This window comes from Phyllostomus hastatus, unplaced genomic scaffold (genome assembly GCF_019186645.2).
Source record: "Phyllostomus hastatus isolate PE091 unplaced genomic scaffold, TTU_PhHast_1.1 phas_contig_118, whole genome shotgun sequence".
NCBI lineage: Eukaryota > Metazoa > Chordata > Mammalia > Chiroptera > Phyllostomidae > Phyllostomus > Phyllostomus hastatus.
This window is the reverse complement of record NW_025333543.1, coordinates 8769266-8796119: the sequence shown is the minus strand read 5'-3', so window position 1 is coordinate 8796119 and position 26854 is coordinate 8769266. Positions and strand designations below refer to the sequence as shown.

General features: G+C 35.6%; 1 non-coding gene across 1 annotated transcript; it reads right to left on the bottom strand.

Moving 5' to 3' along the window:
• Nucleotides 1–1875: 1875 nt before the first annotated feature.
• On the bottom strand, nucleotides 1876–2003 carry LOC123824827. The gene has a single exon (XR_006786768.1). It is a non-coding gene; the product is annotated as a small nucleolar RNA SNORA30/SNORA37 family (small nucleolar RNA).
• Nucleotides 2004–26854: the final 24851 nt, after the last annotated feature.

Sequence of the window (26854 nt, the reverse complement as noted above, 5' to 3'; positions counted from 1 at the left end):
TTCAGCTATTCTATGTCTTTTGATTGTAGCATTTAATCAATTTATGTTTAAGGTTATTATTGATAGGTACTTATTCATTCCCACTTTCACACCGGTGTACCCCTCTCTCTCTTTCTCTCTAGTTTCCTTCTTTTCCTTAAAGCAGTCCCTTTAGCATGTCTTGCAGACCTGGTATGGTTGATGTGCATTCTTTTAGACTTATTTTTCCTGGGAAGCTTCTTATTTGGCCTTCTATCTTGATTGAGAGCCTGGCTGGATAATGTAGCCTTGGTTGTAGACCTCTGATTCTCATTACTTGGAATATTTCTTGCCATTCTCTTCTGGCTTGGAGCATTTCCATTAAGAAGTCAGCTGTTAGCCTTATCTGGGCTCTCTTGTATGTTACTTCCTATTTCTCCCTTGCTGCCTTTAAGATTCTCTCTTTGTCTTGAAATTTTGCCATTTTAATTATTTTGTGTCTTGAGGTGGGCCTCTTTGGGTTCCTCTTGATTGGGACTCTCTGTGTTTCCTGGACTTGTGTGACTTTTTCTCTCAACAAATTAGGGAAGTTTTCCATCATTACTTTTTCAAATAAGTTTTCTATCCCTTGCTCTTCTTCTTCTCCTTCTGGTATCCCTATTATACGGATATTATTACATTTCATATTGTCTTGCATTTCTCTTAATTCCTCTTCATTCTTTCTGAGCCTCTTTTCCTTTTTTGGCTCTTTCTTGGTGTTTTTTTCTACTTTTTCTCCCAGCTTACTCATCCGATCTTGTGCTTCACCAATCCTGCTTTTGATTACTTCTAATGCGTTCTTCAGTTCAGAAATTGTATTCTTCATTTCCTCTTGGTACTTGTTGAGAGTTTCTATTTCCTTTTTCATGTTGATATAGTTTGCAGTGAGTTCATTGTAGTTTCCCTGTAGTTTCTGGTAATTCGCTGTGAGCTCAGTGAGCTTCCTGATAACCATTGCTTTGAACTCAATATCTGATAGTTCAGTTGCCTCTATTTCATGTAGCATTATTTCTGAGGCTTCTTCCTTTCCCTTCATTTGGAGATTGTTTCTTTTTCTTCCCATTGTTTGTGAGACTCTTCTTGTTAGCCTCAGCTTCTTAAATTGATCTGTTTTGGCACCTGGGGTATGATGTGAGCTTCTGTGGTAGAATACCTGTGAGATTCAGTGGTGCAGTCTCCTTTGTGTATCCTGGTGTTCACAGCTTTCACCTACTCTTTTTTGTGATCTGTTCGAGGGGGAAGGCAAAATGGTTTAAGACAGCAAGAGAGTATTTTATGATATTTACAGTAGCAGTTAGTAGAGAAGAGATAGGAGATCCTTTGGCTATGTATAGTGTTAACTGTGATACCACTCAACTAGTCACTTTTTAGAAAGGATGGAAAGAAGATGAGACTCTTGTTGGGAAGGGAAGGCTTGTGAATTGGATCTAGAAAGTAGTGAGGTTGTGGGAGGTCAAATTCTGAGGTAAAATGAGAGTAATTGCACCAGTAATTACTGGTGCAATGCTCCAGTAATCTCAGATGTGCAATGCACGCCTGTTTTGTTTCTTTATTCAGCTAAGCTTACTGAAGGTAAGCAGTGGGTACTATACTTCTTTTATATACTAAATGCACCCAACACAATGGATAACTATATTGATTAATTCAGGAATAAAGCAACAGAAGTAGCTTGCTCTTTCTTTTCTTTCTTTCTCTTTCTTTCTTTCTTTCTTTCTTTCTTTCTTTCTCCTTCCTTCCTTCCTTCCTTCCTTTCTTCTTTCTTTCTTTTCTTTTCTTTTCTTTTTTTTCTTCATGTCAAAGGATGAACAGCCAGAGGGGTAAGGTTAGAGCAACAGGAGAAAAGCTCAATGTTCAATAAGATGCCACAAAGCTGTCTCTCTTTGTGCCATTGAGAGATAGCTGCTGCTGGTACAGTTCCAGACCAAGGATTCAATCAAGGGTTTTCTTTCAGGACCAGACACCAAATCCTGGCCCTATTGTGTGGGTAGGACATGTGAAAGTGCTAGACTAGCAACTTTTTGATCAATTGTCTTGATTAATAGTCATAAAAACCAAAACAAATAAAAAACTTCTACTTTCTTGGCCATCTATGTTTTTTCTTAAAAAATATAACTCTATTTTATAAAAGAATACTATTTTATTAACTATTACTTATTTAATAATTGTTTTTCTCTTCTCTCTCCTGTTTCATTGCCATTTAAAAGAATACGGCATTCTGTCTCTAGTACAACTTTTGCCCACTCTTAAATTTGTGCTATTTAAGGCAGATATCCTTCAGCTTACTTTCAATAGTCACAACTACATTCTTGTTCATGACATGCACTCTAAGTAACTCATAATTCAGTGCTGACCAAAGTTCAGTATAATTGAAAAAGAACTGATATCTATTGGTATTCCTTGCACTCAGAGCTAGAATTGACATTTTGTTATATATAGTGACATTGTCTCTCTTTTGGAGAAGAAAAGTGTTTTCCCTACACATAGGCAACAGGCACCTGACCTGTTGGATCAAGTTACATTAGGTTATCTTGTGTTATATGATGTGACATGCCTTGAAGTGACCTGAGGCAATGTCGTTCTGTGTTACAGTGGTGGAGCCATGCTACTCTTTATTAAACAACCACAGGAAGGCTTATCTGCAGTGGTCACAAATTATTTCCATGCCACCTTTGCAAAGAAAGGGAGAAAAAGCCCTGCTATGAATTTTTCTACTAGGCATCATTTAAAGAAATTAAAAAGCACAAAAATTACAGGAGCCACACAGGTTTCCATTATTTTTTAAGTGGAATTTAAATTCTCAGGTACACAAGAAAGACATGCATTCATGTGACAAGGATCAAACATCCTCATGAAACAAACTGTATTCTGAATTAAAAATTAGAAATACTTCTGGTATTCTTATAATAATCAATTATATTTACATGAGTTTACTTAATTTTGGGGTAAAGCCTCTTATAATAACTCTTTTTGATGGTTAAAAGTTGTCTCTTAAAATTGTATGTCATGTAATTTAGAATCCTCAATCAAAATGTATGATAAAATTATGTATTAAATGTTACCCTTGGTATGATTTTTATCAAGACGTTGGCTCTAGAAACTATCTTAAATTATTATATTATGTACTATTATGTAAAAGAAATGTGCTTGGTCATTTTCATCTAATGATTTCAACAGTATTTTCCTACTGGTGTATCTTACATACAAATTCAGTTTTAATTATCTGCATGAAGACGACTAATATTGTATAGGTACATCTAGCTAGTGATTTTAGAGTAATTAGTGGTGCATGGAACAGAATATAACCTTTTGCCTCAAAAGAAATAGGTTAGAGGGTTTTTTATGCAAATTAAAAGTGTTCTGTGTTGGAAGCCTAATTGTACTTTTTATTGTTAGACAAGTCAATACTGCTTTAATACACATTTTACAAGCTTTTTGCTGAAACTGTATATGAAAGAGATTGGTTTCCATAGATGAAAGGCATAATCTTAACAATGAAGCCACATAAGCAGAATGGTTGAAGTACTGATAAAGGATTTGTTAACTCCAACATAGAATAAGTCTTATTAGCATTATTAGTCATCATTGTTTGACCCACTACTAAAAACTTATGTGAGTCACATGCATGGCAAACAGAGGTGGATAGCACTGTGTTTGGAAATTTTTTTATTGTTGTTCAAGTATAATTGTCTCCATTTTCACCCCTACAATAAGTGTAATCTAATATGAAGAACATTTCAACAGCAAAGAATTAAGAACCATATCTTGTCCTTTGATTTTCTACTTATTCAAAGGGAATTACTTGGATATTGGAGATCTTTGTTTTTAAATAAATCTTACCTTTTGTGACAACATGGATGCACTGGAGAGGATTATGCTAAGTAAAGTAAGCCAGTTATAGAAAAAAAAATACCATATGATTTCACTCATATGTGGAATCTAATGAACAAAATATATAAAATAAAAACAGGCAGACTGACAGTTGCCAGAGGGGAGTGTTAGGGAGCTAGGTGAAAAAGGTGAAGGGATTAAGCAAAAAAAAATCATAGACAGACAACAGTATGGTGGTTACCAGTGGGAAAGATGAGAGAGAGGAAGTGAAAGAGGGTAAAGGAGACATGAATGGTTATGGAAGGAGGCTTGACTTTGGGTGGTAAACACACAATACAATATTTAGATAATGTATTAGAGAATTGTACACTTGAAACTTATATAATTCTATTAATCAATATCACTCAAATAAATTCAATAAAATATTAAAAATAAAAATTCAATAAATAAAACATTTGATATTTAGGTGTAGAAGTTCAAAAATATCAAATGTAATGCTCAATTTCTTTTTGTAATGAACAGAACTTATTTGTAAGGAGAAACTCAAAAATAAGGAATTATTAGTTACAACATCATAGATATTTAAGTTAATAAAAGAACATTAAACAGAAGTTCTAGTAAAACTAAATCATATGCATTTATTGTTGTGTAATTTTTATTTACAATTGACCATGATTAGCTTTGACTTAACAGTGTAATAGATTAACAATGATTGCTATAAAAACTAATATTACTAGGAAGAAAATACTTGAAATCATAAAGTTATGAATGTAAAAAGGAAAAAAACAAGCTCAACACTTTAATTTGTACAATACGATGCAGCAGTGTCAGGGTGGATAAAGTAGTGCCTCAACCCCTACCTATTTTTAAGACCTGCTTTTCCAAACCTCTTGATGATTTTTTTTTTTGCCACATGTATTTACAATAAATTTATTGACTGCTTAGGTTAATAATTCCTGCTGTTTTCAATTAAGAATCCTGATAAGCTACATATTTCTTAGTTTGCATCAAGAACAAATATTTATGATATATATACCAATAATATTATCTGAATTAAAGTTTACATGAAATCAAACAAACAGAAAACCATATACCAGAATAAAGCCTTAATGATCTATTGTCAGGTCATTAGGAAAAACAACATTCATTTATTAGCTTATTCATGAAATACTTGTTAATACCTATGATATTTTAAGAACTCTCTGAGCAACTGGAAGTATGAAATAAGTTGGAAAGATGTGTCAAATTCTAGATATGTTTTGCAAATAGAATAAACAGAACTTGTTGGATAATTTTATGTGAATATAAGATTATGTAAGGCATCAATAATTTGTTTTAGCAATTAAAGTTTTTGACTTACATAAGAAAATGTTATGGAATGTGGAAACCAAGAGTTTGACTTTAAATTTGGTATGATGCCAATTAGATATTTAAGTGGAAATGTTCACGAGAAAGTTGAATGTTTAAATACCTGTATTGGCATGCAAGAACTTGTGACAGAGAGAATAATGTTTCCCCAATATGTCCACGTCCTACTACCCTGAAACCTGTGAATATATTAGTTTACATAGCAAAATGGGACAAGATTGCTAATCAGCTGACCATAAAATAAATAGATTATCCTGGATTACCAGTAATTACTCCCCCAGTAATTACAAATGTCTGCAAGTGTAAAATTGGGCGGCAAAAGAGTCATTGTCAGACTTATATAATTGCTGTCTCTGAAGACGAAGGGAGGGGCAGAACCAAGGAAGGCAGTGGAAGTCTAAAAGCTAAAACAAAGACAAGGAAAAGACTTTCCTTAGAGTCCCCAGAAAAAAAATGTAGACTGTTAACACCTTGCTTTTAGCCCAGTGAAACTTAACTTCTGTCCTGCAGAATTCTAAGATAATTTTGTGTAGTTTTTCTTCCTGAAGATTAGAGTAGAAGGATCAAGTCTCCATGCAACTATTCCAAAGAAAACAAAAGACTCTTACAAATAATTGGGTGTTTCAACACTAAACTCAAAATGGATTAAAATTTCAAATATCAGACTTGAAACCATAAATATCCTAGAAGAATACATAGGCAGTAACATCTCAGACATTTCTCAGAGCATTATTTTTCTGATATATATCCTTGGGCAAGGGAAACAAAAGAAAAGTAAACAAATAGCAATACATCAAACTAAAAAGTGTTTGCACAGCAAAAGATATGTCAACAAATAAAAAAAAATGACCCAATGAATGAAAGAACATGCAAGGGAGTCCCCCCAAATAACATTATCTTCTGGAGGTTGGGGCTCTTATAATACAGGCTTACCCTACTAGGAACCCATCTGTATCTGTGTACCAGCTGGTGTTGTTTTGAGAGCCTGTGTTCTGCTTCAGTGAATTTTTCATGAAGACCCTTTCAACATGTTTGCCATTTCACAATGGAGCACACCTGCCCACACCATGCTGAGTGTTCAGCAGTTATTGACCAAAAAAGACATGACCGCTGTACCCATGCTCCCTATTAACCTGATCTTGTCACAAATGACTTTTTTTTTTTAATTTCGCCAGATACAAAAAGTCCTCAAGGGGAAACATGAGTAGATGTAGAAGAGGTGAAACAGAAAATGGCTGAAGCACTAACAGGTATCAAAAATGATGACTTCAAAAACTGTTTTCAAAAGTGGAAAAACATCTGAGTAGGCGTATTGCATTAAATGGAGAGTGCTTTAAGGAGACTGAAGTTTAAATATGTAAGAATAAATACGTGTTTTTTTAATAAATAAATTCCAGGTTTTTCTGGGTCTCTCCTCATATTCACAAATCTGATAAGGGGTTAATATCCAAACTGTATAAAGAACTTATAAAACTCAACACTTAAAAAAAAGTAAATATCCAATTAAAAACTGTTGACAAAGGACCTGAATAGGCACTTCACTAAAGAAGACATACAGATGGCCAACAGATATATGAAAAGATTCTCAATATCAATAATCATCAGAGAAATGCAAGTTAAAGCCACAATGAGATATCACCTCATACCTGTCAGCATGACTAACATGAATAGGTCAACAAGCAATAAGCGCTGGCCCTGTGTGGAGCAAAGGTAACCCTTGTGGAGTTTTGGTGGGAATGCAGACTGGTGCAGCTGATAAAGAGATCTGATCAGGTCACTAATGGGGAGTCGGGACGGGTGATAGGAACAGGTTCCCTGAGGCAATGGTAAACAGTCTATGATAGGATTGGCTGAGAAGTTTGAATGCATAAGATGAGCATGGAATTATGGGCCAGAATGTTTAAACAAAAGGAAGGCAGAGGCTGGCTCTCTTTCTCCTCCTTGAGGATACCTGAATGATTGGGCTATAGTCTCCTGTGTTTCCCAAAGGACAGTATTTTATTAGTTTTTCTAAAGATTTTTATTTCTTTATTTTTAGAGAGGGGGAGAGAGGGAGAAAGAGAGGAAGAAAAACACCAATGTGTGGTTGCCTCTTGAGTGCCCCCTACTGGGTACTTGGTTTGCAACCCAGGCATGTGCCCTGAATAAGAATCAAACCAGTGGCCCTTTTGGTTTTCAGGCCAGCAACCAATCCACTGGGCCACACCAACCAAGGGAGGACAGTATTTTAAATGTGAGATGGAATTCTGAGGACAGCCCATGGTGTAACCTGGCAAAAGGTGGCAGAATTATCTTTCTCTGGGTATTCTAGAGGGGAAGGACTCAGGTCCCCTTTTAAAAGAGTTTCTGTATGGCCCCCAACCTGTAGCTCTGGTCCCTGGGGTTCCTGTTCCCCATGTACTCCCCCTCCCCCAAAGTTACACAGTCTGTCACAGTCAGGGCTGACCACATGCTTACAGGGCCTCACACAATTTTAGATGGTTTCTCTCTGAATCTTTCCAGATGGCATGGGGAAGATCCCCTCATCTCAACTACAACACATGACACTAACAGCACGCTGTCCCCAACCTTCTGGAGATCTTTAGCCATGGTCATGCCTATTCCCACCATGTTGTTTCTGGAGCCCACACCTCACCAGCCTTCTCTCTCTGCCCCAGTAGCTTGAGTGTCCTGAGTGGAGCTACAGACTCCCCAGCTCTGTGTAGCCAGCAGTGCTGGGCTGGGGAGTGGTGGTTGTCCACTTAGAAAGTCTGTGCTATCAACTCCCAGGGGTGCCCCGCAGGTGGGCAATTCTTGTGTACTCCTGCATACTCCCCAAGCTCCCATCTGTACACGCTCACAAACAGATGCTTTCATTCACTCTTACTGTTTTCTGACTTCAAATCCAGTCCATGTCTGAGAGAAGATGAATAGAGCTGTCAGCTACTCTGCCACTATATTGGATCCCCCAAAATAAGGTAATTAAAAGCTAGTATGGGGAATGATAGAGAAACTCAAGAGTTAAAAGTTTTAGCCCTAGTTGATAGACTTAAGTGACCAATTCATGTGGAAATCTGTTATTCCAAAATTATGTAGCTTTTAGAGACTTCTGGCCCAGATGGAGGCATAGGTGGATACACTGTACCTCCTCACACAACCAAAAGAAGGACAACAAATTTAAAAACAACTAGGACTGACAGAAATTCAAACTGTATGGAAGTCTGACAACCAGGGAGTTAAAGAAGAAACATTCATACCGACCAATAGGAGGGGCAGAGAGGGGAAGCCTGGCAGAGAGGACTCACAGCGAGGCAGCAGCTGGTAGAGCTGATGGTCCCACATTTGTGTGTGGATAAACTTAAGGACAACTGGGGAGTGAGACAGACTGCACTACCCACGGTTCCAGTACAGGGGAATAAAGCCTCAAAACCTCTGACTGAAAAAATATGTGAGGGTTGAGGCAGCAGGAGAAACTCCAAACCTCACAGGAGAGTTCACTGGAGAGACCCAAGGGTCCTAGAAGGTACACAGGCCCACGCATCCAGGAATCAGTACCAGGAAGGCCCAATTTGTTTGTGGAAAGTGGTGGAGGAGACTGAAAACCAGCAGAGAGCCAAACAAGTGACATTGTTTCCTCTCAGATCCTTCTGTCACATACAGTGCCAGCATGTAGCAACGTGGGTTGCCCCACCATAGTGAATACCTAAAGCTCCACCTCTTACTGCATAACAGGTGTACCAAGAAACAAAATGGCCAAAATGAAAAAAAACAGCTCAAAGCTCCAGAAAAAATACAACCATGCAATGAAGAGATAGTCAGCCTATCAGATGCAGAGTTTAAAACACTGGTAATCAGGATGCTCACAGAATTGGTTGAGTATGGTCACAAAAAAAGAGGAAAAAGTCAAGGCTATGAAAAGTGAAATAATAGAAAATCTATAGGGAACCAACAGTGAAGGGAAGGAACCGGACTCAAATCAATGGTTTGGACCAGAAGAAAGAAAAAAACATTCAACCAGAACAGAATGAAGAAACAAGAGTTCCAAAAAATGAAGAGAGGCTTAGGAACTTCTGCGACAACTTTAAACTTTCCAACATCCGAATCATAGGGGTGCCAGAAGGAGAAGAGGAAGAAAAAGAAATTGAAAACTTATTTGAAAAAAATAATGAAGGAGAACTCCCCCAGTCTGGCAAAGGAAATAGATTTCCAGGAAGTCCAGGAAGCTCAGAGAGTCCCAAAGAAGTTGGGCCCAATGAAGCACACACAAAGGCATATCATAATTACACTCCCCAAGATTATAGATATGGAGAGAATGTTAAAAGCAGCAAGGAAAAAGAGGACAGTTACCTATAAAAGAGTTCCTATTAGAGTATCAACTGATTTCTCAAAAGAAGCCTTACAGGGAAGAAGGGGCTAGAAAAAAAGTATTTAACATCATGAAGGGCAAGGACCTCCATCCAAGATTACTCTATCCAGCAAAGCTATCATTTAGAATGGAAGGGCAGATAAAGTGCTTCCCACAAAAGGTCAAGTTAAAGGAGTTCATCATCACCAAGCCCTTATTATATGAAATAATATCCAGGAAAAAGAAGAAGATCAAAGTTATGAACAGTAAAATGACAACTCACAACTATCAACAACCAAACTTACAAAAAAGAAAAAGAAAACAAAACCAAAAGTAAACTAAGCAAACATCTAGAACAGGAACAGAATCACAGAAATGGAGATCACATGGAGGGTTCTCAGAGGGAAAGGAGAGGAGAGATGGGGAAAAAGTTGCAGGGAATAAATAGCACAAGTGGGAGGTAGAAAATGGACAGTGGGAGATTAAGAATAGCATAGGAAATGTAGAAGCCAAAGAACTTATATGTATGACCCAGGCACATGAACTAAGGCAAGGGGAGGAGCTAAGGGTGGGGAAGAATGCAGTTGGGAGAGGGTGTGCAGGGTGGAGGGGAATAAAGAGGGGGAATGGAACAACTGTAATAGCATAATCAATAAAATATATACAAAAGCAAATAAAAAACAAAATTATGTAGCTTTTAAATAAAGAATCCTTTCCTTTTCCACCAATCCTCGGCCTATGGAACTTTGCCTAGAGGGTGGCAGCAGGCATCAGGATCCCACTTGCTATTCTTTAACAAGCCAGTGTGCATAGCAGTATAGAGTTACCTCAAAATATTAAAAATGAAAATACATTATTGCCCTGTAAATCTTCTTCTGGAAATATGTCTGACAAAACATAAAACACTGACTTGAAAGAATATATGCACCCTCTTGTTCATTGCAGCAGTATTTATAATATCCATGATTTAGAAGCAGCCCAAATGCCCATCAGTAGGTGAGTGAATAAAAAAGCTGTGATACATTTACACAGTGGAAAACTAAGTGAAATAAGCCTTACTGGAAAAGACAAATATCCTGTGATTTGACTTGTATGTGGAACCTAATGAACAGAATAAACAAAGTAGAAACAGACTCACAGATAAAGAGAACAGATTGATATCTCTCACGGTGGGGGGGGAGGGGTGGGGACTTGAATACCTGAGTAAAATAGATGAAGGGATTAAGCAAAACAAAATTCTCATATGCCCAGACAACAGTATGTTGATTATCAAAGGGAAAGGCAGGATTAGAAGAAGGTAAAAGGATAATAATATATGATAGCAGAAAGAGATCTGACTTGGGGTTGTGAACACACAATTCAATAAACAGATAATGTATTACAAACTTGTACACTTGGAAATTATATAATTTTATGAACTAATGTTACTTCAGTAAAGTCAATATATTTTAATTACCTGACATATCATTTTTTTGGTTTTTCGGGGGGGGTTTGCATTTTTTTAAGTTGTTGTTCAAGTACAATTGTCTCCATTTCCCTGCCACCTCTTTCCTGGACCCCACCCATGCACACCTCCCACCCTCAATTCTTCCCCCCCTTTGACTTTGTCCGTGGGTCTGTAATACAAGTTCCTTGACAACTTTCCCCTTCTTTTCTCTGTTTTCCCCCTCCTCATCCCTTCTGGCTACTGTCAGTTTGTTCTTTATTTCAATCACTGGTTATATTTTGCTTGTTTGTTTGTTTTGTTGATTAGGTTCCACTTACAGGTGAGATCACACAGTATTTTTCTTTCACCACCTGGCTTATTTCATTTAGCATAATGCTCTCCAATTCCATCCATGCTGTTGTGAAGGGTAGGATGTTTGAGAGAGTTTACACATTTGTAAAGAAGTTGGAGAATTCAAATAAATAATAAATACACAAAAAACTAAACAAACCTAAAAGTAAATCAAAAAAAGGTAGTTTTATTTCAAGTTTTAAAAAGTTTGTGGTGTACATAAAATCATAATATACTACACAGCTTGATCTTTATCAATATTTACCTGTTGATAATAATACAAACACCAATTCTTTAATTAACCAAATTGTGGAGTATTTGGAGGGTGAGGAGAAAAAAAAATGTGTGTTAGCAATAGATACTTTTTGCAAACCTTCTAAAACAGAAATAAAACTAAAACAGGAAAAAATCAAGAAGCCTTGAACAGTGTGGCTGAGTTGGTTGGACATCATCCCACAAATTGAAAGGTAGCCAGTTTGAGTCCTGGTCAGGACACATGCTGGGATGGCAGGAGTGGTCCCTGGTCGTGGCACGTGCAAGAGGCAACCAATGATGTTTCTCTCTCACATCAATGATTTTCTCCCTCTCTTTCTTCCTTCTCTTCCTCTCTCTCTGAAAATAAATAAAATTAAAATAGATAAATAAAATATTTTTAAAAATCAAGAAATACAAAAATAAATATATTATTTATAAGTATAAATGTAACTAAAAAAAGTAACTAAAAATTTGAAAGTAATTGCCACTGGGGAATGGGATGGTTGTATTTTATTATATGTTTTAGATTTACATAATTTTAAAGAGCCAGTATATCTATTATTTAATACAAATAAAATTAATTTTAGAAAGAGAAAAAAAGAAGTATAAATAAGTATTGGAGGTTGCCTTCAGTAGAGTGTATTTCCTGGAGTTCAGTGGAGTCTAACAAAAAAAAATTAGGTATAAGCTAGGCCAGCCATAATCAAAACTATTCAGTAGGTAATTACCTAAATTTGCACAGTGTAAGAACATGATGTTTAATTTTTTTAATATGTTAATAAGAATGATGTCATTATACTCATAAAATGATGTGATTAAGATGGCAGATTTTTTTTGTAGTAATACTATGTTCTTCCCTGTAGACATAAAATTATCTCACAAAATATTTTAGAAGAATCATTTGCTTTTTTTCCTAAAAAAATTTGTCTATTTCTTTATAAAGACCAAGAAATTCATTCCATCACCTGAGTATCAGGGAGATATTGGCTCCAATGAGAAAGAGGTCCTGTCCACATTAGGTTACCTGTAACATAAGAAAATAAGCCAGTACCAGATGACAGTGTAGAAGGATGAAGGGAGGAAATCACTTCAGGAGAAGCAGTAAGCTGGTAAAAATTAACTCATCAATTTATGAACTAGTTCTTTAGAAGCATTAGACTAAATGCAATCTAAAACTTCCTTCTAGCTCAAATATCAAATTTAATGATATTCAGAGGTAAGGTTTACTTTGTGTATGATGCTAATATGACTTGGTGCTATAGGGCAAGATTTATGTCTAACTTAAACTTTGTATAGTGAGTGGAACTGCATGACAAGTAGGAAGAATGCTCATGTGATTTACTGTCTAAGCTGGGACATTTCAACAGAAATAAAGAGGGTGCTAAAAATAATTACAGGAGTACATTATGACTAGTTGAGAGAAAACTGAAAGTATAGTCACCCTACACTGACATGACTTTTTATACTGTGAAACAATACCTCTGTCACTGGGTAGTGGTCATGAAATAAGCAGCTGTGTTGGTTATTAAAGCTTGCTTAATTGATGAACATCTGGTGGCAGGTAGCCAGCCATTAAAAATCAATTATACCCAATGATCTGTACCTGAGCCATACTGCACCAATCTTCTCACAGTCATCAGATCTACCTGTTTCTAAATAAACACATAACACCACTTAAGCCAGTGCCTTTGAACTTTGTGTGGCTGGAAGTGAATTTCATCAGTGTTTTTTCTTTGACCCATAGTAAAGAGAATTCCTGTTGATCCATCCTGATGGTTGACAGTTCAGGAGATTAGGCAACAGTTTGAATAAACCTCTAAATTCAAGAGTAACCAAAGCATTCACTTTCCTGTGTAACTTATCAAGGTAGCATAAAATGTATCATAAAAAGAAGAAGCTGATTCATAAAACAGAAAGAAGGGGATAATGATCAGGATCTAGATTTAAGGTGTGGTAAAGGAATTAGAAGTTAGTAATTAAAGTAAGAGTGCAACTTTAGAATAAAGTGTTAAAAAAAACCCTTGTTTTCTTATATAAATCTCAGCTCAAAAATTGGATATGTTTCTGTATTACAAGTTTTATATGTAACATATACCAGAAGACAATCACTGAACAAAATATCCTCTTCATAACCTAAAAATATATTATACTATAGATGAGTAGGTTGAGGGAATACGATGGACCTGGTTCTTAGAATATGACCCCAAGGAAAGCCAAAATCTTCTAGTTTGAGCTATCCTTGGATTATAACTTGAAGAGAAATCAAAGGTATCTGGAATAAGTCCTATCCTTTGGCAGGCCACAAGAGCTGGAGGTCATTGCATAGAGGTCATTTAACTTGAAGATAAAAATCACTAAAAAACTTTACATCAGTAACATTCAAAGAATTACATCTATAATAGATCCAAAAATGCTTTAGAAATATAGCAGTATGGTTATTTTGGGGTCAGAGGGCATCTCATTATTATCTTTTATCTGTCCAGTAGCCAACAGACTAGTCACAAAGAAGGGTTTTATGTGTTTTTCCCCATATAAGTTTTAGAATGAATATAAACAAAATATGTGTGTAATGTCATGAAACTGATATACATAAAAAAATGATATTTCTTTTACAGGTATAGTTTGTTTAACTTGACTTTCCTGTATAGATCAGTCCATATTTTTAAACATGAAAAAAATGGGTTAATGATCTTGACTTTATAATCCAAACACTGTTTGTTCTTCCATTTTTAACTGTATAATGATCATCTATTTGTAATTAGAATTTAATTCTTAAAATTTGTAAAGAAGCTTAGAGATTATTTAGTCCAAATGCCCTTAAATAGCTGAAGTTATTGAGTGTTTGGAGGGTGGCCCAAAGTCAGCTCTACATCTTTATAAATTGAGATTGGAGACTTAAAGCCAGATCTCCCATCTCCAAAATCACTGCTATTTTTTCAACTGTTTTTTAAACCATATGGCTTGTATTTCCTATTTACATGTTTATTAAGAACTATGTCTTATTATATCATAATATAATTTAAACACATATTGACTCTTTGGAACTAAAATGTAAGCAAACTAACACTTGTTAAGCTATTTAACTCATTGTTTCTAATGGGCTTAATAATTCATCATTTTACTTTTTTAATTTCTTGTAATGCTCCATTATACAAATATATGTATAATATATATATACACATATATAGTTTTATGGTTATGTACATACTACAATATTTATGTGCATATGTATTTGAAATTTACATTATAAAATATTTTAATTTTATATTAGTGTACATCTAAAAAATGAGGTTAGAATTTTTTATTTGATAGTCAATGTATATATGAAATTATATAAACTACCATTCATAAAATTCATAACTTATATTTATGTTAAATAACAAAATGTTTTAGTACAGCTTTACAAACTACCTGCTTATTCATCTGAAGACACCATTTCAAATTCACTCTAGCCCTAGAAATAATAATTTAAGTACTTTATTGTATGGTGGGACTTTTTCTGACATTTGTTGCTCTAAACAGAAAAGTATCTAGAGTGACAAAGATGGTGGTTTTTACTATTTTATTCATGCTAAAAAGATAGGCCAGAGAGCTGTACAACACGTAACAATGTGAAAATCTTTATATGAAGTTGTTCACCAGAGACTTGTCAGGGGGCTGAGCCATATTGGATCTGGCAGCCTTTCTACTGGGACAGTATTTGCCTTGAAGTACTATCTTTTTCTCTTTTTCGATGTCAGCCTGAAGGCTCTTAGACAACATATGTTCATTTCATGTCTTAGAGATATTGCTTCTGGTATAGCAAATGCATTACCACACTGAGCTTTTTTGTAAAACAGATGGTACATATTAAGGTTTCTGTTTCTTATACAATTTCTGTAACAATGGCACTGCATTCTTCACATTGACAAAAGTATCATCAACATCATGCAGTGCAGCCCTAGATTATGTCAGGATGGTAAATGAACACTTCAAAAAGAAAGATCAATGATAAAAATGAACCAAACCCTTTAGAAAATCCCAAACTAAAATTGTTCTCTTAAAACTTCAGTTAGGAAATACCCAATACTTCTAATCATTAGAGGTCCTCTGTCAAATGGCTTTTCAAGGAAAACAATAGCATATCTACAGAATAGTTAACTTTCAGAAATGAGGTTATAAAGTAGACTCCCCTAACCTCAGTGAGCCCGATATATGTCAGTGTAAGTAATATTTTAAGGATTAATCTGCTCTTGCATGAATTTTAGAAGTCATTTAGCACTAACTAGAATCATTCTAAAAAAACAGGCTAACATTAGGGTTGAAAATCAGGTTGATATTTACCTAGATAAGCTTATTGCATTAACTATGATCCCTATAATATTTATTTTGAATATTCTATAATATTCACTAAAGGGAAGAACTGAAAGCAACATTTAGATTCAGCAAAAAAGTGAATCTGGAGATACACGTTCTTATCCCTCACATGCCTTTGTCTACAAAAAAGACTTCCAGTCACTGCCTCTTAATTTGATATCAATGTTCAGAACTCTTCTAATTTTTCTTATGAGACAGGAGGTTAAATTTCCAGTTTTCTCATCTAAACATGGAAATTCTGATAGTAAATAAATTTCAATAACAAAATAAATAGGTGAAACCATTATTAAGGTGAGTTGCAAGCCAGCCAGAAATTTCAGAGCAGCACAAGAATGATATAAAAAAAACACTAGATTTCTGCACACAACTCTGTCTGCCTAGGAAACTATAAAAATACCTCAAATGCAGGGAGATACAAGGGAATACAGTGGAAATCAAAAGTTATGAGAGAGATTTGAGGACTGGATGAACATTGAATGAACTTTCTAACTCACACACAGAAGGTAGAAGGTTTATGTACTGAAAACATTTTAACATAACTTTTGTCTGCATTATTTATTGCCTCATAAGCTATGCAATCACAAAAGTAAGTCAGGAAACCAAGGTAAAAATTAAAAACCAGAATGAAAGAAGTGAGCAGACATATGAGCAATAACAAAAAAAAAGAAAAAACAGAAACAAGATTTTCTGAAGTTGTCAAATTAATAAAAATAAAAATAAAACAAAAGCTAATAAACAAAGATAAATAAAAAATAGGCATTGCTAAAATATATCATCTAAAGTGATTAGATTTCAACCAAAAATTAGGAGAAATTCAAAGAAATAGCAATTTGTCATCCATATACTGTATTACTAGAAACTATTTCTAATTGACCTTAGATTTGTAGTAAGCAAACAAAGACTTCAAGAAATCTAAATGTATGTGAAACTTTCTATAGGTGAATAATTCTTTAGTCCTCATGCTATTTATAAATGAATTATGTAATTAATTTAATTATTGTTTACTTGGAGATTTTTATTTGCATTATTTTATCAATTTTATATTTATTATGGTTAGCTTTATGGTTTAGCATAAGATGATAAAATGTTATTAAATTATTAATGGTTCTTGTACAACTGTATATATTTACTAAAAATCATGAAACTTCACATTTAAAGTGGGTGAACTTTATGGTATATAAGTTATACACCAATGTCATTATTTAAAAGGATACAAAGGAGAAAACAAGTTTCAAGAAAAAGTCATAAATACTCAATACAAGAGAAATGCAATATATGAACAACAGTAGTCCTCAAAAAAGAAAAGCAATAAAGCAGAATGATTACTTAAATGTATAACTCAAAGATTCCTCTTAAAATTAAAATATAGGTACATATTGAAATTACATATTGAAAGGGTACAATGCATTAAAAGTAGAATTCACTCCAAACAACTAATACCAGGGCACATCTTGTAAATCTAAATAACACTGTTTGAAATAAGATCAACAAAATAGATAATCTATTAGCTGATCTAATCACAGCCAAAAGGGAGAAAATATAAAAATTGAAAAACACAAGTATAAAACAACTATCAGAATATTTTTTTAAATTATAAGATAAAGAGTATTTGTGTATTCCTATGCAAAAATACTTTAAAACTCAATTGAGATGCATCTTTTTAAAGAAACATATTACTTATTAAATTGATGTAAGTAGAGACAGAAAGTATAAACAAACCAATCATTAGAGAAAAAGAGAAAATCTAATAAGGCTTACCTTACTTTTCCACCCCCAAAATGCACAATAAATCACCTGGTTATTCTATCAAACATTTATGAATCAGATAATACTCATGCTACTTAAACTATTCCAGAGTTTATTAAAAACAACTACAACTACATTGTTTAGGTAGGACCATATTTAAATTAAAAAAAAAAATTGAGGTACAATTTTCATACCATAAAATCCACCTTCACTTTAAATGTACAGGTTAACAATTTGTAGTAAATTGTCAAGGTGTACTATAATCATCACAATCCACTTTTAAAACATTTTCCTCACTCCAATAGTCTCTCTGCCCACTTGTAGCTAAATTTTAGTCTCACTTTAGCCTTAGGCAACTGTTAATTTACTTAGTGGCTCTAGAAATCTGACTTTATTTGACATTTTATATAAATTAATTCATAAAATATGTCTGTTGTGTTGGCTTCTTACATTTAGCATATTGGTTTTGAGTGTCATCCATGTTGTACAGTATACCAATATTTCCCTTTTTTTAATTTAGTTTTGAAAAACAGTCTACTAGTGATTGAAAAATATAGCAGAAATTAACCAAAAAATAAAACCATAGACCTCACATTTAAATATAAAAATAAAAATCTTTAGCAAAATATTTCCAAATAGAATCCCACTACCTTATTAATAGATTAAGAATAAAAAACATATGATTATATTCCTGGGTATGGAAAGGCATTTGAAAAAAATAACATCATTTATTTGAAACACTTAGCAAAATGGGATTGATGGATATTTTTAATATGATAAAATATATGTGCTTTAACCTAAAAACCATCCCTTCTTGTGGAAATATTAGAGACTTTCCAACTAAAGCCAGGGGCAAGAAAAGGATTCCTACTATTTTTACCAAATTATTTTTATGGGGGTAGAATCATATAGATTTTAATTGGCATGTCAGATGACATGGATAATATATCCATATATATGCAAATATCCGTGTGTGTGTGTGTCTGTGTGTGTGTGAGTGTATGCACAAAACTGAAAAGAATCAATGAGAAAATGACCAAAAACAATAAGAAAAATTCCCTGGCTGGTATGGCTCAGTGGATTAAGTACTGACCTGCGAAACAAAGGGCCACCAATTGCATCACTAGTCAGGGCACATGCTGGGGTTGCAAGAGAGGTCTCCAGTAGAGGGTGTGCAAGAGGCAACCACACATTGATGTTTTTCTCCCTCTCTCTCTCCCTCCCTTCTCCCTTCCCCTCTCTCTAAAAATAAATAAATAAAATATTTGAAAAGCAATAAGAAAATTTAATACATTTCAGGCACATTAATTTCTAATGCTGTTATAACAAATTACCAAAATATAATATGTTAAGGTAACAAAAATGTAATACCTTACAGTTCTGGGTGTTACTAAGCAAAATCAGGGTGTTGGCATAGATACATACATCTGGAGGCTCTAAGGAAATTCTGTTTCTTTGCCTTTTCTACTTTCTGTAAGTCATTCTAATTTTCTCTTCTTGTGGCCCCTTCTACCCTCAAAGCCAGAGACAACTCAAATCTTTCCTACATAGCACCACTCTAAAAGTAATGCTCCTACCCTGATTGGTGCAGCTCAGTGAGTTGGGCATCATTCTGCAAACTGAAAGATCACCAGTTTGAATCCCTGTCAGGGCACAGGCCTCGGTTGCCAACCAGGTCTCTGGGCATGAGCACAAGAGAGGTAATCAATCAATGTTTCTCTCACAAGTTGATGTTCCTCTACCTCTTTTTCTCCCTCCCTTTCCCTGTATCTAAAAAATAAATAAAATATTTTTTAAAAAAGAAAAAAAAATATATGATCTCACCTATAAGTGGAACTTAAACAGCAAAGCAAGGAATATAGAACCAGAGACATAGAAATAAAGAACAAACTGACAGTAACCAGAGGGGATGAGGGAGGGGGATAATGGTAGAAAGAAGGGGAAGGGTCATCAAGGAACATGTATAAAGACCCATGGACAAAGACAACGGGGATGGTGGGGAGGATTAAATGTGGGAGGTGGGAGTGGGCAGGGCAGGGGAGAATAATGGGGGGAAAATGGGGACAACTGTAATTGAACAATAATAAAAAGTAAGAAAAAATAACAATAAAAATGATGTTCCTTCCTCCCACTCCCATTTTCCCCAGACTCATGTAACAACATTGGCCTCACTTGTATAACTAAAATAATCTCCCTGAGTTAATATCAGCTTGTTAGCAACTTTATATCTATTTGTGATTTTTTAAAGAACTTTTTTTTTAAAGATTTTATTTATTTATTTATTTTTAGAGAGGGAAGTGAGGGGGGGAGAGAGAGAGAGAGAGAGAGAGAGAGAGAGAAACATCAATGTGCGGTTGCTGGGGGTCATGGCCTGCAACCCAGGCATGTACCCTGACTGGGAATCGAACCTGCGACACTTTGGTTCGCAGCCCGCGCTCAATCCACTGAGCTAAGCCAGCCAGGGCTCTATTTGTGATCTTAATCCCTATTTCCAATTAACCTTACATATTCATATATTCCAAGGATTAGAATGCAGGTACCCTTTTTGGTGGCAGGGGGCCACAAATTATATACTTCAGCAGGATACAAAATTAACAAGTAAAATAAAATATTCATATATAAAAAGCAAAGAGGAAGACAAAAAAAAAAAGAAGAGCACAATAGAAAAGAAAGGAGGAGGGGAAGGAGGAAATAATGAAATAAATGTCTCAATTTATCATAACAAAGTAAAAATTACATAAATAGAGACTTAACAAGGCATATATAAGACACTTAGGAGGAAAGTAGAATCAATCATAACAATACAAAAGCAGACTTGAAATAAATGAAAAAAATTAATATATTCCAATAAAAATATTTAACATAAAAGTGGCATTTCATCTTAAGTTAATTTATATATTAAATATAATTCTAATAAAACCACTCCCCCTACAAACATAGAGTATGAGTCACTGAAGACACATATCCTTGTATGCTATTAGTACAATATGGAGTCAATTAAAACCTCCACTGACATCCAAAATAGAAGCAGAGTAATTAGAAGTTATAATCACCTATTCCCAGGATAAAATTGAACTTTACAACTAAATTATAGAACAACTAACTGAAGATTATCTGAACAGAAGTCTTATAACTGAGGATTTATAGATGAAGCCAAATCAAGACCAATAAAAATGTGGAAAGGAGAAAAGGTCTGGCCCCATGCCCACTGTGGCCACTGAAAATCTGAAGGAATATTTCAGCTGCAAAGCCCCCCACAAAAGAATGTGGGGTCTAAGTCCCATGAGGGTCTCCCCAGCCCAGAGCACCAGATCTGGGAAAAGTTGCCCACATACCATTAGGCTATGAAAATCAGGGAGGATTATGTCCACCAAGGAGAGACAAGGAGTCTGTAACAAACCCAGGCACCCTGTAAAAGGGCCAAAACACAAAATCTCATTTGCAGCTAATCCCCCGGGGCTCTGGTAGAGGGAGGGTGGCACAGAGCACACTACAGTCACTTGAGGATTGTGTACCTTTGAGGAGAGAGCAGATGATGAATCCTCTGTGCTCAGCCCCTTTCCCACACCACCTACAGATGCCATCTTTCCTGGGTCAGGCATTCACCTCCATATGGCATCAGGCTGGGGAGATGCAGTTGTCACACCATTCCAACTCCCTGTCACCCTATTCTGTCAAACTCATGCCCTACAGAAGAGTCAGCTTCCTGGGTCCCTGGTATAGAGGTACAAGCAGACTCAGGGAGTCAGAGACTAGTTGTATGGCTTTGGGACTGGGGCCATTTTCTCTGTTCCTGTGAGATGGACCAGCACAGTGCCCACATGAAAGAAATCCAATACTTACAGTGGCCCTGCAGAGCCAAATTATAGATCTCAAGGAGGTCTTGCCAGAAACAGGGACAGATCAAGTTGTGCGGCTTTAGGGAAGAGCTATTTTTCCCTCACATTGCAGACTGAGGTGAAACCCTCCATTAACACACAACTCATGGTCTCTTTGAGCTTGATGAATTCTGCTGGCTTCACATGAAAATTTTCTGAGACCCCCACCTTACCAAAAAGGCCAGGAGTCAGCTGGACTTAGTGTAACCTGAGCTTTTGCAGACTGACCTCAGATCCAGCACTGAGTGTGAATCTGTATCATATTGGTGAACACCTCTTACCCCTAACTGCTAACTCACTGAAAACCTATCACAGGCAACTCAAGTACCACCAGAAGCTCTTTTACTGGCTGACCCTAACAAGCAGCCAGCAGGCAGAAGGCAAGAGGAGGCAGATCTTGGGGTGCCTTGGACATTTTCTGACCTTTCTCCCAGGCTCAGTCCTGGTAGAAGCCAGTCTTGGTGTGCATTTGGCCCCATCCACACACAGCAAGGCCCAGCAGGGGCAGCCACAAACTGTGGATAGCTCTTTAGCACCAAACAGGCAGCCCAGGTCTAGTCACTGGCAACAGCCTATATTCACCTGCACTAGAGACCCTTACAAGACACCTCCAAACAACACATCTATTGGTGGGCTTTAGAGCAATCAGAGCAGGACCCAAAAAGCTCCATAAGCAACACATCCAAAGGGAAGGCATCAGACACTGTTGACCTGAAATCAGGTTTATATGGTCAGCACCCTCACAGCTGTGATCATATTTGATTCTTACAGTGTCACCTGTGAGTTGATACCACACATAGATGGGCCAACAGCAACCAAAACTACACTACAATAGGAGAACTCATATAACCCATGCAAGATGCTGCAGGAAAAAAGCACCTTGCTCAGATGATAAGGAGATTGCGATTGAGCCCCACAGGACACCTAGTACATAAGACTATGCTACTTGGAGACATAGAAGATTTATCTAATATACAGGAACAAATACAAACAGGCAGCCAAAATGAAGAGACAAAGAAACATGCCCCAAATGAATGAACAGTAGAAATCCTCAGAAAATAATTAAGTGAAATAGAGGCAAGCAAGTTATCAGATACAAAATTCAAAATAATGGTTATAAAGATACTCAAAAAACATATGGGAAGAATAGAAGAAATAACAAGCATAAAAATGACATAAACAAAGAAATAAAATAAAACACAATATCTGAATGAAGACTACACTATAAAAAATTAACAATAAGATAAGTGAAGCAGAGAATTAAATCAGTAATTTGAAAGGCAAAAGAGCAGAAAAAAATCCAATCAGAGAAGTAAAGGGAAAAAAAAAAGTAATGATAGTCTAATAACTCCCGGGACAACATGAAGCATAACAATATCCACATTATAGGAGCATGATAAAGAGAAGAGGTAGAGCAAGGGATTGAGAACCTGTTTGCAGAAATAATGATTGAAAACTTCCCTAAACCTGTTAAAGCAAAGGGAAGACAAAAACAGAAGTCCAGGAAATAGAGAGTCCCCAAAAAGATGAACCCAAGAGGCCCACACCAAGACACATTGTAATAAAATGGCAAAGATTAAAAACAAAGAATCTTCAAAGAAGAAAGAGAAAGAAAGTTAGTTATCAACCAGGGAGCTTCCATAAGAGTATCAGTTGATTAGTGAGCAGAAACATTTCAGGCCAGAAGCAATTTTAAAAATATTCAGTTATGAAAAGCAATAACCTACAAACAAGAGTACTTTAAATAGCAAGGCTGTCATTAAAATTGAAGGAGAAATAATAAGCATCCCAGAGAAGAAAAAGTTAAAGTCCTTTACTATCACTGTACTAATATTACAAGAAATGTCAAAAGGACTTCTTTAAGATAAAGAAAGAATTTAAAAAGAAGAAGAACTTAATTGTAAAGAAAAAAGAGGCAATAAACATGTAACTATCAATAATCAATTTAAATTTAAATGACTTGAATTCTCTAAATTCCTGTGTCTTACAGGGTAGCTGAATGGATAACAAAAAAAGACACTTATAAATGCTGTCTACAAGAGACTCACATTAAAAGTGACAGACATACACAGACTAAAAGTAAAGAAAAAAAAGAATATTTCTTGCATATAAAAATTTTAAAAAGTTTGGGTAGTAATATTTATATCAGACAAAACAGACTTTAAAACAAAAACTATAATAAAAAACAAAAGGACATTATATAATGATAAGGGGATCCATTCAAGAAGAGTATGTAAACTTTGTAAACACTTATGCACCCAACATAGGAGCATCTAAATATATAAAGCAAATCTTTATAGACATAAAGGGAGAGATCAACAGTAACACAGTCAAAATAGAGCATTTTAATACTCCATTGACAGTAATTGATAGATCCTCTAGACAGAAAATCAACAAGAAAATCACTGCCTTAAATAATACACTAGATCAGAAGGATTTAATTGATATACTCAAAGCATTAACTCCAAAGAAGCAGAATATACATTCTTTTCAAGTTTACATGAAATATTTTCTAGAATAGACCACATGTTAGGACACATATAAGTCTCAATAAGTTTAATGATTGAATTCATCAAAAATCTTCCCTGAGCAAATGGAATAAAATTAGAAATCAACTACAAAAAAAAAAAACCAACCCTGAAAAACCCAAAAACACATGAAGACTTAATAACATGTTACTAAACAATGAATGGGTTAACAATGAAATCAAGGAAGAAGTCAAAATATTTCATTTCAGACAAATGAAAATAAGAACACAATGATCCAAAGTCTGTGGGACACAGGGAAAATATTGTTGAGAGAGACATTCATAGCATGACAGGCCTACCTCAAGAAAAATGAAAAATCTTAAATAAACAACCTAAGCTTACCTTTACATAAACCAAAAGAGAACAAATAAAACCCGAAGTGACTAGAAGAAAATAATTACAATTACAGCAGATATAAATAAATAGAAGCAATATAAAAGTTCAGTGAAACAAAAAGCTGGGTTTTTGAAAAAAATAAATAAGACCGGTAAACTTTTAACCACATTCATCAAGAAAAAAGACAAGACCCAAATAAATAAACAAGAAATAAAATAGTTAAAATTACAATAGACACCACAAAATTCAAAAAAAATATGAGATAATAATATCATCAACTATATAACAAATGGACTATCTAATAAAAATTAATGATATATTTCTAGAAACATACAATCTTACAAAACTTAATCAAAAGGAAACAGAAAATCTGAATAGTCTGATTACAACAAAAGAAGTAGTAATAAAATTCTCCCAGTCAGTATGAGGATGATGGTGGTAAGGTAGGTGGGAGTAGAGGAGGTCATGTTCCCCTGTGCCCAGCTGAAACACCTAGCTGATCTTCTGAGGAATGGAGTGAACAGCCAATGGAATCTCAGCTTATATGCAGTTTGGAGGCCAAAATTGTAGAGGATGTTGAAAAATAGATGGTAAGGAGATTGCGTTGGGACAGTAAGGTCCCTGGAACCAGGGCTGCTAGGGCTCCCAGCCCAGCACTTCACAATCTAGTAGGCTTTGAACACAGGATCTTTAGAGGAGAGCTGAATCAACAGCTCCCACCCCTCCCAAAGCAGAGAGGAGAGTGCAGCATCACCAGGAAAAACCTTGATTCTTGAAATTGCTGGGGGGAATAAAGATGAAGTGGGAGACACATAGAGGCAGTATTCACCTGCTGGGACTGTGGACATTAGCTAGGACATTACCAGAGAAATTGGGGAGCCAAGGGGACACCTGGAGAAGGGAGAGAAGTGTTGGGCTGTGTCAGACCTTGACCCAGATAGTCTCCAGACTGGTTAGAAAGTTGGACTGCATGAAAAGCCAGGCACTTGTTTAGAACAGCCAGGCTTAAAAAAGTGGATTTTACTAAAAACAACAACAACAACAACAACAACAACAACAACAGCAACAAAAACCCTCTTAGCCACTATGTAAGAAACTGTTGCATGGTGGTTGGCTTGCACATGACTGCCTAGCAAAGAGGACGGAGTTAGTGGGCTGTATGGACATTCAGAGGAGGGCAACAGGGCTCAGGGAGTTTGCAGTCCCCAGAGAGACTTAATTTAGTGTGAGAGCTGAATGGCCCTGAAGAGACTTCAAGGGTGTGCAGCACTCAGGAAAACAAAGAGGGGCAAAGTGGTATGTGACTTGCCCCTAATCAGTGAACCCTATGGGAGGCACAAATGATGGATTAAAAGCACCGGCCTGGTGCAGATGGACAGTGTGGGTCAGGCAGTGCAAGCACCACATGGAGGACCTCGGCTAGAGGCTAGGAAATGGTGAATATTGTAACCCAGACCTGGACCTAATCCTTGCAAAACCTCAGGAAGGGAGAAAATCAAAACCCAGCGCTCCCCTGCCTGCGGCATCCAGGAAGACCAGTAGAACTCATTTAGTGGGTTTAAAGTCAGAAGGACAATTTCTTTTTCTTCCCCACCATTTTTTTTCACAAGTGAGACAATAACACCTGAAACTGTGAAAGGTTCATAGATAAATCCAGAGAGGAAGCACAAGGCTAACCCCAACAACTGAGAAACTGAGACAAATTTCACTTTGCGATCCTATAGAATTTGCATTTTATAGTTTATCTGTATTATTATTATTATTACTTATTTTATTTTATTCATATTTTCTATTCCTCTTCTTTCTGTTGAGTTTTCTTCATTTTGTTTATTTAATTGCATTGTTTGACTGGTTTTCCTTGTTCTCTCTTTTAAGGTGTATTTTAATATTTCTTCTTTCACCTCACTCATGTTCCAATAACACACCACTCTTGGTTGTGTACTTTCTATTCTTGTTACTCAGATCATATCTTTCTTGTCATATTGTTGTTGTTCCAGTATTATTGTAAAAATCATTGTTCCATATCATTGTAAATACTACACAGCACCCCTCCCTGGGCTTAGTCCATTTTACTATCTTTCTGAGCTTTATTACTGTTGTGGCTAACTCTATTCTCTCACACACTATGCCTACTTTCTAACTTTACTCTCACTATATCTCATCATCTAACCTTGTACAAGTGCTCTGTTTTCTGGATTTAGCACACAATACTTCTCCCTTCTAACAAGAGTCTTTTCTCTTTTTTACTTTTTATAAAAAGTGACTAGTTGGGTGAAATATCATGGTTAATGCTATATTTATATCCAAAGGATCTCCTATCTCTTCTCTACTTGTTGGTACTTTAAATCCCATAGAATACTCTCCTGCTGTCTTAACCCATTTTGCCTTTCCCCAGCCATTGATCAAATACAAGATTAGGTGGGATTTGTGAATGCCAGTATACATGTCAGAGGCAAGAACC